General features: G+C 73.3%; 10 non-coding genes across 10 annotated transcripts; 6 read left to right on the forward strand and 4 right to left on the reverse strand.

Moving 5' to 3' along the window:
- Positions 1-711: 711 nt before the first annotated feature.
- On the reverse strand, positions 712-783 carry TRNAG-GCC. The gene has a single exon. It is a non-coding gene; the product is annotated as a tRNA-Gly (tRNA).
- A 1,684-nt stretch (positions 784-2,467) lies between these two features.
- TRNAL-CAG lies at positions 2,468-2,550 on the reverse strand. Its single transcript has one exon. It is a non-coding gene; the product is annotated as a tRNA-Leu (tRNA).
- Positions 2,551-3,093: 543 nt separating this feature from the next.
- TRNAD-GUC lies at positions 3,094-3,166 on the forward strand. Its single transcript has one exon. It is a non-coding gene; the product is annotated as a tRNA-Asp (tRNA).
- An 835-nt stretch (positions 3,167-4,001) lies between these two features.
- TRNAG-UCC lies at positions 4,002-4,073 on the forward strand. The gene has a single exon. It is a non-coding gene; the product is annotated as a tRNA-Gly (tRNA).
- Positions 4,074-4,378: 305 nt separating this feature from the next.
- On the forward strand, positions 4,379-4,450 carry TRNAE-CUC. The gene has a single exon. It is a non-coding gene; the product is annotated as a tRNA-Glu (tRNA).
- Positions 4,451-8,186: 3,736 nt separating this feature from the next.
- TRNAG-GCC lies at positions 8,187-8,257 on the reverse strand. Its single transcript has one exon. It is a non-coding gene; the product is annotated as a tRNA-Gly (tRNA).
- A 1,685-nt stretch (positions 8,258-9,942) lies between these two features.
- Positions 9,943-10,025, reverse strand: TRNAL-CAG. Its single transcript has one exon. It is a non-coding gene; the product is annotated as a tRNA-Leu (tRNA).
- A 559-nt stretch (positions 10,026-10,584) lies between these two features.
- Positions 10,585-10,656, forward strand: TRNAD-GUC. Its single transcript has one exon. It is a non-coding gene; the product is annotated as a tRNA-Asp (tRNA).
- An 833-nt stretch (positions 10,657-11,489) lies between these two features.
- On the forward strand, positions 11,490-11,561 carry TRNAG-UCC. Its single transcript has one exon. It is a non-coding gene; the product is annotated as a tRNA-Gly (tRNA).
- Positions 11,562-11,866: 305 nt separating this feature from the next.
- TRNAE-CUC lies at positions 11,867-11,938 on the forward strand. The gene has a single exon. It is a non-coding gene; the product is annotated as a tRNA-Glu (tRNA).
- The last annotated feature ends 1,031 nt before the right edge of the window (positions 11,939-12,969 follow it).

Here is a 12,969-nt window from a genome sequence, read left to right on the forward strand (position 1 = left end):
CAGGGCTGCTATTGCCAAGAGGGGAAGGTTGGCGGTGGCGGTGGTGGAGGGGGAGCTTGGTGCTGGCGGTGGTCTTAGCGTTGGTGTGCGCGGGGGAGTGGGAAGCACACGGGGGCCAAGTAGGGCAGAGAAAGGATACAGAGCGCAGGGCGCGGAGTGTGTGTGTGGCGGGGGGGGGGGGGGGGGGTGGGGAGGCTGTCCGGGGTGCGCCCTAAAGGGTTTGTGAGGGCCCCTGCGGGAGAATGGGATGTATCAGGGCTAGGGGTGGCAAGTTCATGGCTCCTGGTTGTGCCAAGAGGAGAACGTTGGAGCCGTGGGTGGAGGGATGCAGGGAGCGAGCAAGTGTGGCGAAAGGCGTGGAGGTGGGCGTGGCGCCCGCGTGGGCGAGCTGCGGCAGGGCCGGAAGGAAGCGGGGTGCTGAGGGTCCTGTAGAGGAAAGGGGCAAGGAGAGCGTGTGGCGGGCCAGGGGCCAGGGTCCTCGGGGAGTGGGTAGAGTTTGGTCCCCAGGGGAGCCAAGTGGAGAGGAAGGGAAGGGGCGTCGGGGGCAGAGGCAGGGGCGGGACTTCGCGGAAGGAGCGGAGCCGGCTGAGGCCAGCGGGCTCGAGCCTGGGAGAGAGGAAGCCGGGAGCGCGCGGGCGCGGGCGCGGGCGCGGGCGCGCGTGCCCTTATGCGCGCTGTAGCCGCTGGGCCAAAAGGGGACGACGAGGCGTGCTGCATGGGCGGGAATCGAACCCGGGCCTCCCGCGTGGCAGGCGAGAATTCTACCACTGAACCACCCATGCACCGATGGTGGTGGTCAACCGACGGCTCCAAACACCGGTCCGGGCACAGCCAGGGCCAGAACCGGAGCCGAGCCAAGCCAGGGCCAGGGCCAGAGGCAGGGCCAGGGCCAACCAGGGCCAGGGCCAGGACCGGGGTCAGGACCAGGACCGGGGTCAGGACCAGGGCCAGCGCCTGCGCCAGCGCCTGCGCCTGCGCCTGCGCCAGCGCCCTGCGCCTGTCCCGATAGCATCCCGCTCCGCTGGGGCAGGAGGCAGCCGGGCGATCCGGAGGGGAGGCTGCATGCACGTCTAGAGTGCTTGGGAGCGGCGGCCGCGGCGGAGACGGGCGGGGCGAGGCACAGGCGCACGGAGGCGGACTAGGCTCCTCCTGCGTTTTCTCCCTGGTCCAGGGCCGCCGCCAGACGCTGCCCTGCCGGGGTCGCCCGCGGAAGCCAGGAGCCGGAGGAAGCCGGGCCAGAGCCCCAACACCACCCACCGCGGGCGATCGTCTGGGGCAGGTGCCGCTGAGCGCCGCCGTTCCCTTGGGCAGCTACTCTCCGCCCACCCCAAAGGCCCATTGGCGGATGGCTTTCCCGCCCGGGCCGTGTGGGCGCGATCCCGCGGGGCTGGGGAACGGAGCCGCGGCCGTGTGTGCGCACGTGGGGTGCCGTGGAGTGGCGGGAGTGTGGGTGGGGGTGTGTGGGTGGTGGGGTGGGTGTCTGCGGGGGCTCGTGCGCGCCGCACGCGTGTCGTGCATAGGACATGGAGGCCCCCGAGCGCCGCGGGCGCCGCCGAGTACCGCTGAGGCCAGGAGAGCGAAGCGAGGTGTCTGAGCTCTGGCCGGGAGCTCTCCCTGGGGGGTCCAACTCGGGCCGGTGGTGGAGAGGGCAGGAGCGCTGGCGGAGGCGCTGCTGGCTAGCTGGCGGACAGGGAGCGCGTTGAGGGAGCGCGCTGGGGTCCTCGGGTTCTGGCCGGGCGGGCCGGGCTTGGGGCGCCCAGGTGGGAGGCCTGGGGATGCAGGGCTTCCTTCCGCCCAGCGCTCGGGGGAGGAGCAATAATGCCGGGTTGGACTCCTGGGCCAGGCCCACTGACGGCAGGGCCGCGTGGTGGGCCCGCCAGCAGGTGGCTGGGCCACCTGGGTCCGCGGCCGGAGGCAGGCAGGTGTGGCCAGGGGAAGGCGTCCAGGTGGAAAAGGCTCGTGGGCGGCGCGGGCCACCTGAGTGGGGTGTGGCGAGAATGGAATGGGGGCCGTGCGGAAAGGACAGGGGGTCCCACCGGCTGCTCCCGGTGGCGGAGGCGCACGGCTCTGAGAGCGAGGCACTGTTCATGCGGGCACGAGCCTGGGGGAGAACCGAGGTCGGCGGGCGGAGGGCTTTCGGCACTGGCGCACGCCGCTGGTCTGCAGGGGCCCCTGGGAGGGACGAGAACGCAGCCCTCGGAAAGCAGGTGAGGAGGGAGGTGCTGCCAAGTTGCCCGGGCCTGCGGGTGTGGGATCAGGTGGGAAGGGCGCGCGAGTGGGTGGAGGAGGGCGAGTGCGCGCAAAGCCTGTGGTGCGGAGGGTCGAGGCGTCGGAGCTCCGCCCTGGGCCCCTGGCGCTGGGGTGCAAGGCCGGAGCGGCCCGTCAGGCAAGGACAGGGCTTGCCGTAGGGCGGGGTCCAGGCCCGCTGGGGTCCCGTGCCCTGGTAGGGCAGGCCAAAAGGTGGGCTTGTCAGGAGTGGGATTCGAACCCACGCCTCCAGGGGAGACTGCGACCTGAACGCAGCGCCTTAGACCGCTCGGCCATCCTGACGACGGGGCTGAGCGCGTCGCCGGCGCCAAGGGCTGCCGCAGGCTGGCGGCGGCGTGTGTGCGCCAGCGAGGGGACGCGCGCCGCCGCCGAGCGGGAGCCACAGCCCGCCGACTCGCCTGGCGCCTCCGCCCTCGCACAGCCCCGACCGCGCACCCAGAGGGCGGGCGTCGGGCCCGCCTCTCTGGCAGCTCCCCGCCCCACCCCACCCCCCGCTCCTCCCCCTCGCCCTCCTCGGCCTCTGCCCTTCGTGGGCGCCCGTCCTCCTGGTCGCAGCCTCGCTTGTCCTGTGGGGCGGCTTCTCCCCGCGCGATCCCCGCCTGGCAGGCCAGAGGCCGCGGCGCCCGGGGAGTATTGGGCGGGCGTCCGGGTGCGGGGTCCGCCCCGAGTCGGGCAGTGGGGCTGCTGGGATGGCGGACGACGTTGGTTTGGGGTCGGGTCCGGTGCGGCAGGCGGCGGGCGCCGATGGAAGGCGGGGCGTCGAGGGCAGGGGTAGGCGTGGGCAGGCAGGCGCAGAGGGGTCGGGCGGCCGGATGGCCGCCGCCGTCCCTCGTTAGTATAGTGGTGAGTATCCCCGCCTGTCACGCGGGAGACCGGGGTTCGATTCCCCGACGGGGAGGCCAGACGTCCTTTTTTGGGCGCCGCGGGCGCCGCCCCCGCTCTGTGCGAACGCTGGCCCCTCCGGCGCACTTGTCCTCCTTCCTCCAGCGTGCGGCCAGAGGCCGCCAGGGCCACGACGGCCCGCCCGCCTGCTCCCCGTCCACCACCGCCACCCTTTTGCGTTCCTCGGCGTCGGGGCCGCGCGCCTGCGGGCTCGCCACAGTCCAGCCAGGGCCTTCCGTCGTGCCCAGGGCGCCTGACGAGTGGCCGGCCGCCCCGGGCTCCCCGGTGATTCGACGCTGCCCGGTCCGGCTGGGGCGGGGGCGGGGGCCGTGGCCGGACGGAGGGGACCGGACGGGACTTGACGGGACGCGGGGCGGGGCGGGCGGGCGGGGCGCGGGGGGTACCGGGGGGGGGGGGGCCTCGGTTGTGTCGGGTCCTCCGTGGGCGCGGGATGTGGCCTCCCCCAGCACCCTGTGGAGAACGCCGGGGGCGAGCACGTGGTCGGAAGGACGCGGATCTCGGGGGACGGGGTTTCCCGGCCGGCAAAAGGGGGTGGGGGGTGGGGGGGTGGTACCAGGAGCGGCCGGGCGGCGCCAGCGCCCCCCAGAGGCGGTTGGCTGGCAGGCGGGCGGGCCCACGGAGCCGCCCAGCCGCGTGGGGCTGGCGCGGGTGGGACGGCGGGCGGCCGCTGCTGGCCCGTGCGGCAGCGCGGCGCTGTGGATGGGCGGGTCGTCGGGGCAGGGCCGAGGCGCGCTGGGCCGCCGAGGCGGTGACCAGAGGCGGTGACCAGAGCGGGTGCAGACGCGGGGCCGAACCCTGGGCGTGCGTCTGGGGGCGGCCCGGGCTGTGCAGCGTTGGTGGTATAGTGGTGAGCATAGCTGCCTTCCAAGCAGTTGACCCGGGTTCGATTCCCGGCCAACGCAGCTGGCCAACCTTTTGCACGTCTCCAGGACCCCGGTGGCCAGGCCCGGTGGCAGCCGGGAGCCCGGAGCGCGGGAGGCCGGCGTGCTGAGTGCTGAGGCCGGAGCGGGTCCCCAGGTTGAGCGGCGGTGGAAGGGAGGAGGCGCACGGCGTTTTGAGGGCGCTGCCGGCGGGGCAGGTGGATTGGCAGGCGGGGCGGGTGGCTCTCGGTGGCCAGGCAGGGGCCTTGGAGCCCAAGCAGAGGCGATGTGGGTGGTATGGAGGCGCCGGGTGGGAGGAGGTGCGGGCCAGGCGCGACACCCGACGCTCCCTGGTGGTCTAGTGGTTAGGATTCGGCGCTCTCACCGCCGCGGCCCGGGTTCGATTCCCGGTCAGGGAAGCCTTTCTTCTTCCTCTCGGCCTACCCACCTCGGCAGCGCTTCGGCACGCACCCCCTTTTGGCCCAAGCTCCATGGCTTCTCCCTGGCCCCGTGGCCAGGGCGCCCGCACCAGGCCAGCCGCCCCGTCCAGCCCAAGCCTTGCCCTGTCGCCTCCTCCGGGCCAAGCCTTTTGGCCTCGCAGGTGGGCTGGGACTTCCGCGCCTCCCCTGGACGCTCACCTCCCCCCGCGGCCCCCCCCTCCCCCCTCGGCCACCACCCCAGAGGACGCGGCCGCCTCCGTCCCCACGGAGGGGCCACCAACAGACGCCGGACGTCCGGCCGCCTCAGGGGCTTGGACTCTCCCGCGGCACCGGGGCCGCCCATGACGAGCGACCCCTTGCTGCTGCATCCTGAGGTGCTAGCTGGCGGCGTCGGTGCCTTGAAGAGGATGGGGCGGGTGGGAGTGGGAGTCGGGTCACCTGCTGGAGCCCCTGGTCCCCTCCCTCCCTGCCCCCTCTCGGGCCAGCCACCGCTGGGCGGCTTCCCCACCACCGGCCACCCCCGGGGCTGGCGGCGTCTCCCCGGCGCCGGCGGTGGTGGGTCACCTGGGTGGCGGGGGGCTCCAGCGGGGATGGAGACGAGAGGCGCACCGCAGCGCCCGGCACGTGGATGTGGGCAAAGCGAATGAGGGGCGCATCCTGGGAGCCCGACCCCCGGGCAGTGGAGGTTGGAGAGCGGGGAGGTGCAGAAGGCCGCCGGGGAGAACCAACAGCCCAGCCGCCGCGAGAAGGTGGAGGCCCACCGGACACTCGCAGGGTGGGCTTGGGGCCAACACGCCCTTTGAATGGCGACACCAGTCACCTGAGTCCAAGGCAAAGTGACAAGCGCGTTCCCCGCAACGCCTCCCTTCCCCTCCAGCCCCCACCCTTTCAGGCCTTCCCACGGGCGCGTCAGGGCACACCTAGCCCGCATCTCCTCCTGCCCTCTCCACCCCGGGCCCGGGGTGTCCTCTGGTCCGGGTGCTCCTCCAGCTCCGTCAGAGCACAGTCTCCTTCCCGCCAGCACCCGCACCCACCCCGTCCGCCGAGGGTTTGCTGTCTGCTCGGGGAGGGTCTCCTACAGAGCCCCAGCGGACAGTCCAGTGTGCCGGCCCCAACTGCCGCAGCCGCCCACACCCCGCAGGACCGGGCCCAGGTCAGAGCAGCGGTGGGAAGGAGAGCCCCCCCTGTGGGCGTCCAGATGCTTCCCGTCATCCCAGGAAGGCCCCTCAGCAGCCTCGCGTGGGGGTGGGTGGGTGTGCGGGGTTGGGGGTCGAGTCCTCAGCGGTGGGGGATGGGGCAAGATGCAGGTGTTGGCTGCCCTGGGTGGCCTCCCCACGGGGGTGAGGGCACAGGGGGGAAAGGATCCCAGAAAGAGGGGAGGTCCGGGAGCAGCAAGGGTGTGTTGTGTTGGTGGGGGCAGGTGCGGGGCGAGGAATGGTGGGTGTGCTGGGACCCGGCGGAGACTGCGGCTGGCCACTCGGGCGGGGTCTCCGCAGAGGCTCGGGGCGGCAGGGGCCCCTTGCCCAGCGCCTTGCCCGGCACGTGTGCACACCTGTGCGGGAGGATGACACGGGAGGGACGGGAGGGCACAGAGGCGGAGTGCGCCTGAGGATCGGGCGGGAGGCGGAGACCTTCGGCCGGCCTTGAGTGTGAGAGCTGGGTGGGGGGTAGAAGGGTCGGGGGTGGGGGGGGGGGGGGGGGAACGGATGCAGCCTGGAGGCGGGCAGGAGCAGCACGCAGCGGCGAGTGGGGGGGGAGTGGGCCCGGTGGCGAGCGAGAAAGCTGGAGGCCCCCCGTGGTGGGAGAGGACCAAGGCGGAGGAGGTGTGGGGGCCGGCGAAGACTGCTCTGCTTTGGCTGTGCTGCTGTGCTGTGCTGTGCTGTGCTGTGCTGTGCTGCTGGTGGGTGGCGTGGGGCCAATGGGTGGCGCACGAGGGGCGTGGGTGGGAAGCAGGCAGGCCCGGCGGGCCGGTAGGCAAGGGCAACCGAGAGAGAGGGAGCGGACCGGGTCTCGGACCAGGCCAAGCGGGGGTCGGGCGGGCCGGGGGGTGCCGGTGGGTCGATGCACCCCCGGGGAGATCGCAACCGCCTGTCACCGGGACGGCCAGTCACGTATCGGGGGTCGTCCTGGGGTTGGGGTTCCGAGAGGCCAAAGGGACCAAGGCGACGCTGGATCTTTTCCCCTTTCTCCCCTGAGAAGGACTTGGCTAGGAGGGGGTGGGGAGGCCGGGGACAGGCGTGGGGCTGTTGGGGCAGGAGGGGCTGGTGGCGGTGGAGGCGCAGGCTGCGCTGGTCCTTGTGTCGCTGGGGGTGGACGACCGGGTGCTGCCGCCGCTGCTGGTGAGGATGGTGGTGGTGGACGTCTGCCGTCCATCGGTGACGGTCCCTGGGCCGCTGTGGTGGTGGTGTCGGAGGTCTGGGCGGCGGCGGCGATTTCGCCGGTGGCGGGGACGGGGACGGGGACGGACGTCGTTACTGTGGGCCATGCTGTCCGTGCCGGGGGCGTGGTGGTGGTGGAGGAGGAGGAGGACTTCGGGGCTGCTGGCGACGAAGCCCATGCTGGCGCACGGGTGGTGGGCTCGGTCGTGTCGCTGATGGCGGCGGGGACGGTGAAGGACGTCAGTGCTTTGGGTGCTGGTGCCGGAGCCGGTGTGACGACAGTGGACGAGGTCCTGCCGCGGCTGGTCCTGGGGATGGGTGGTGGACTCGGTGGGGCGCGGGGTGGCCGTACTGACGCCGGAGGACTTGGGCGCCGTTGGCAATGATGCCCGAGGCGATACGCTGGAGGTGGACGTGGTACTCTTGGTGATGGCGTCGGTGGGAGTGGCGGTGATGGGGAAGGACTTGAGCGCTGTTGGCCACGGAGCCCCTGGCGGTGTGGTGGCGGTGGACTTGGTCCTGCTGGTGGCGGCGGCGGTGGCGGCCGCAGGGGTGCTGGTGCTGGTGCTGGCAGTGGTCCGGGCGCCGCTATGCTGGTGGGCTTGGTGGAGCCGCTGCTGCCGCCAGGGCTGCTGCTATTGCCAAGAGGGGAAGGTTGGCGGTGGCGGTGGTGGAGGGGGAGCTTGGTGCTGGCGGTGGTCTTAGCGTTGTGTGCGCGGGGGAGTGGGAAGCACACGGGGGCCAAGTAGGGCAGAGAAAGGATACAGAGCGCAGGGCGCGGAGTGTGTGTGTGGCGGGGGTGGGGGTGGGGGTGGGGAGGCTGTCCGGGGTGCGCCCTAAAGGGTTTGTGAGGGCCCCTGCGGGAGAATGGGATGTATCAGGGCTAGGGGTGGCAAGTTCATGGCTCCTGGTTGTGCCAAGAGGAGAACGTTGGAGCCGTGGGTGGAGGGATGCAGGGAGCGAGCAAGTGTGGCGAAAGGCGTGGAGGTGGGGCGTGGCGCCCGCGTGGGCGAGCTGCGGCAGGGCCGGAAGGGAAGCGGGGTGCTGAGGGTCCTGAAGAGGAAAGGGGCAAGGAGAGCGTGTGGCGGGCCAGGGGCCAGGGTCCTCGGGGAGTGGGTAGAGTTTGGTCCCCAGGGGGAGCCAAGTGGAGAGGAAGGGAAGGGGCGTCGGGGCAGAGGCAGGGGCGGGACTTCGCGGAAGGAGCGGAGCCGGCTGAGGCCAGCGGGCTCGAGCCTGGGAGAGAGGAAGCCGGGAGCGCGCGGGCGCGGGCGCGGGCGCGGGCGCGCGTGCCCTTATGCGCGCTGTAGCCGCTGGGCCAAAAGGGGACGACGGCGTGCTGCATGGGCCGGGAATCGAACCCGGGCCTCCCGCGTGGCAGGCGAGAATTCTACCACTGAACCACCCATGCACCGATGGTGGTGGTCAACCGACGGCTCCAAACACCGGTCCGGGCCACAGCCAGGGCCAGAACCGGAGCCGGAGCCAAGCCAGGGCCAGGGCCAGAGGCAGGGCCAGGGCCAACCAGGGCCAGGGCCAGGACCGGGGTCAGGACCAGGACCGGGGTCAGGACCAGGGCCAGCGCCTGCGCCAGCGCCTGCGCCTGCGCCTGCGCCAGCGCCTGCGCCTGTCCCGATAGCATCCCGCTCCGCTGGGGCAGGAGGCAGCCGGGCGATCCGGAGGGGAGGCTGCATGCACGTCTAGAGTGCTTGGGAGCGGCGGCCGCGGCGGAGACGGGCGGAGCGAGGCACAGGCGCACGGAGGCGGACTAGGCTCCTCCTGCGTTTTCTCCCTGGTCCAGGGCCGCCGCCAGACGCTGCCCTGCCGGGGTCGCCCGCGGAAGCCAGGAGCCGGAGGAAGCCGGGCCAGAGCCCCAACACCACCCACCGCGGGCGATCGTCTGGGGCAGGTGCCGCTGAGCGCCGCCGTTCCCTTGGGCAGCTACTCTCCGCCCACCCCAAAGGCCCATTGGCGGATGGCTTTCCCGCCCGGGCCGTGTGGGCGCGATCCCGCGGGGCTGGGGAACGGAGCCGCGGCCGTGTGTGCGCACGTGGGGTGCCGTGGAGTGGCGGGAGTGTGGGTGGGGGTGTGTGGGTGGTGGGGTGGGTGTCTGCGGGGGCTCGTGCGCGCCGCACGCGTGTCGTGCATAGGACATGGAGGCCCCCGAGCGCCGCGGGCGCCGCCGAGTACCGCTGAGGCCAGGAGAGCGAAGCGAGGTGTCTGAGCTCTGGCCGGGAGCTCTCCCTGGGGGTCCAACTCGGGCCGGTGGTGGAGAGGCAGGAGCGCTGGCGGAGGCGCTGCTGGCTAGCTGGCGGACAGGGAGCGCGTTGAGGGAGCGCGCTGGGGTCCTCGGGTTCTGGCCGGGCGGGCCGGGCTTGGGGCGCCCAGGTGGGAGGCCTGGGGATGCAGGGCTTCCTTCCGCCCAGCGCTCGGGGGAGGAGCAATAATGCCGGGTTGGACTCCTGGGCCAGGCCCACTGACGGCAGGGCCGCGTGGTGGGCCCGCCAGCAGGTGGCTGGGCCACCTGGGTCCGCGGCCGGAGGCAGGCAGGTGTGGCCAGGGGAAGGCGTCCAGGTGGAAAAGGCTCGTGGGCGGCGCGGGTCCACCTGAGTGGGGTGTGGCGAGAATGGAATGGGGGCCGTGCGGAAAGGACAGGGGGTCCCACCGGCTGCTCCCGGTGGCGGAGGCGCACGGCTCTGAGAGCGAGGCACTGTTCATGCGGGCACGAGCCTGGGGGAGAACCGAGGTCGGCGGGCGGAGGGCTTTCGGCACTGGCGCACGCCGCTGGTCTGCAGGGGCCCCTGGGAGGGACGAGAACGCAGCCCTCGGAAAGCAGGTGAGGAGGGAGGTGCTGCCAAGTTGCCCGGGCCTGCGGGTGTGGGATCAGGTGGGAAGGGCGCGCGAGTGGGTGGAGGAGGGCGAGTGCGCGCAAAGCCTGTGGTGCGGAGGGTCGAGGCGTCGGAGCTCCGCCCTGGGCCCCTGGCGCTGGGGTGCAAGGCCGGAGCGGCCCGTCAGGCAAGGACAGGGCTTGCCGTAGGGCGGGGTCCAGGCCCGCTGGGGTCCCGTGCCCTGGTAGGGCAGGCCAAAAGGTGGGCTTGTCAGGAGTGGGATTCGAACCCACGCCTCCAGGGGAGACTGCGACCTGAACGCAGCGCCTTAGACCGCTCGGCCATCCTGACGACGGGGCTGAGCGCGTCGCCGCTCGCCTGGCTGGGACCCGGCGCCAAGGCTGCCGCAGGCTGGCGGCGGCGTGTGTGCGCCAGCGAGGGGACGCGCGCCGCCGCCGAGCGGGAGCACAGCCCGCCGACTCGCCTGGCGCCTCCGCCCTCGCACAGCCCCGACCGCGCACCCAGAGGGCGGCGTCGGGCCCGCCTCTCTGGCAGCTCCCCGCCCCACCCCACCCCCCGCTCCTCCCCCTCGCCCTCCTCGGCCTCTGCCCTTCGTGGGCGCCCGTCCTCCTGGTCGCAGCCTCGCTTGTCCTGTGGGGCGGCTTCTCCCCGCGCGATCCCCGCCTGGCAGGCCAGAGGCCGCGGCGCCCGGGGAGTATTGGGCGGGCGTCCGGGTGCGGGGTCCGCCCCGAGTCGGGCAGTGGGGCTGCTGGGATGGCGGACGACGTTGGTTTGGGGTCGGGTCCGGTGCGGCAGGCGGCGGGCGCCGATGGAAGGCGGGGCGTCGAGGGCAGGGGTAGGCGTGGGCAGGCAGGCGCAGAGGGGTCGGGCGGCCGGATGGCCGCCGCCGTCCTCGTTAGTATAGTGGTGAGTATCCCCGCCTGTCACGCGGGAGACCGGGGTTCGATTCCCCGACGGGGAGGCCAGACGTCCTTTTTTGGGCGCCGCGGGCGCCGCCCCCGCTCTGTGCGAACGCTGGCCCCTCCGGCGCACTTGTCCTCCTTCCTCCAGCGTGCGGCCAGAGGCCGCCAGGGCCACGACGGCCGCCCGCCTGCTCCCCGTCCACCACCGCCACCCTTTTGCGTTCCTCGGCGTCGGGGCCGCGCGCCTGCGGGCTCGCCACAGTCCAGCCAGGGCCTTCCGTCGTGCCCAGGGCGCCTGACGAGTGGCCGGCCGCCCCGGGCTCCCCGGTGATTCGACGCTGCCCGGTCCGGCTGGGGCGGGGGCGGGGGCCGTGGCCGGACGGAGGGGACCGGACGGGACTTGACGGGACGCGGCGGGGCGGGGCGGGGCGGGGCGCGGGGTACCGGGGGGGGGGGGGCCTCGGTTGTGTCGGGTCCTCCGTGGGCGCGGGATGTGGCCTCCCCCAGCACCCTGTGGAGAACGCCGGGGGCGAGCACGTGGTCGGAAGGACGCGGATCTCGGGGGACGGGGTTTCCCGGCCGGCAAAAGGGGGGTGGGGGGTGGGGGGTGGTACCAGGAGCGGCCGGGCGGCGCCAGCGCCCCCCAGAGGCGGTTGGCTGGCAGGCGGGCGGGCCCACGGAGCCGCCCAGCCGCGTGGGGCTGGCGCGGGTGGGACGGCGGGCGGCCGCTGCTGGCCCGTGCGGCAGCGCGGCGCTGTGGATGGGCGGGTCGTCGGGGCAGGGCCGAGGCGCGCTGGGCCGCCGAGGCGGTGACCAGAGGCGGTGACCAGAGCGGGTGCAGACGCCGGGGCCGAACCCTGGGCGTGCGTCTGGGGGCGGCCCGGGCTGTGCAGCGTTGGTGGTATAGTGGTGAGCATAGCTGCCTTCCAAGCAGTTGACCCGGGTTCGATTCCCGGCCAACGCAGCTGGCCAACCTTTTGCACGTCTCCAGGACCCCGGTGGCCAGGCCCGGTGGCAGCCGGGAGCCCGGAGCGCGGGAGGCCGGCGTGCTGAGGTGCTGAGGCCGGAGCGGGTCCCCAGGTTGAGCGGCGGTGGAAGGGGAGGAGGCGCACGGCGTTTTGAGGGCGCTGCCGGCGGGGCAGGTGGATTGGCAGGGCGGGCGGGTGGCTCTCGGTGGCCAGGCAGGGGCCTTGGAGCCCAAGCAGAGGCGAGTGGGTGGTATGGAGGCGCCGGGTGGAGGAGGTGCGGGCCAGGCGCGACACCCGACGCTCCCTGGTGGTCTAGTGGTTAGGATTCGGCGCTCTCACCGCCGCGGCCCGGGTTCGATTCCCGGTCAGGGAAGCCTTTCTTCTTCCTCTCGGCCTACCCACCTCGGCAGCGCTTCGGCACGCACCCCCTTTTGGCCCAAGCTCCATGGCTTCTCCCTGGCCCCGTGGCCAGGGCGCCCGCACCAGGCCAGCCGCCCCGTCCAGCCCAAGCCTTGCCCTGTCGCCTCCTCCGGGCCAAGCCTTTTGGCCTCGCAGGTGGGCTGGGACTTCCGCGCCTCCCCTGGACGCTCACCTCCCCCCGCGACCCCCCTCTCCCCCTCGGCCACCACCCCAGAGGACGCGGCCGCCTCCGTCCCCACGGAGGGGCCACCAACAGACGCCCGGACGTCCGGCCGCCTCAGGGGCTTGGACTCTCCCGCGGCACCGGGGCCGCCCATGACGAGCGACCCCTTGCTGCTGCATCCTGAGGTGCTAGCTGGCGGCGTCGGTGCCTTGAAGAGGAGGGGGCGGTGGGAGTGGGAGTCGGGTCACCTGCTGGAGCCCCTGGTCCCCTCCCTCCCTGCCCCCTCTCGGGCCAGCCACCGCTGGGCCGGCTTCCCCACCACCGGCCACCCCCGGGGCTGGCGGCGTCTCCCCGGCGCCGGCGGTGGTGGGTCACCTGGGTGGCGGGCTCCAGCGGGGATGGGAGACGAGAGGCGCACCGCAGCGCCCGGCACGTGGAGTGGGCAAAGCGAATGAGGGCGCATCCTGGGAGCCCGACCCCCGGGCAGTGGAGGTTGGAGAGCGGGGAGGTGCAGAAGGCCGCCGGGGAGAACCCAACAGCCCAGCCGCCGCGAGAAGGTGGAGGCCCACCGGACACTCGCAGGGTGGGCTTGGGGCCAACACGCCCTTTGAATGGCGACACCAGTCACCTGAGTCCAAGGCAAAGTGACAAGCGCGTTCCCCGCAACGCCTCCCTTCCCCTCCAGCCCCCACCCTTTCAGGCCTTCCCACGGGCGCGTCAGGGCACACCTAGCCCGCATCTCCTCCTGCCCTCTCCACCCCGGGCCCGGGGTGTCCTCTGGTCCGGGTGCTCCTCCAGCTCCGTCAGAGCACAGTCTCCTT

The sequence above is a fragment of the Neovison vison genome, unplaced genomic scaffold, assembly GCF_020171115.1.
Source record: "Neovison vison isolate M4711 unplaced genomic scaffold, ASM_NN_V1 Scaffold_160, whole genome shotgun sequence".
NCBI lineage: Eukaryota > Metazoa > Chordata > Mammalia > Carnivora > Mustelidae > Neogale > Neogale vison.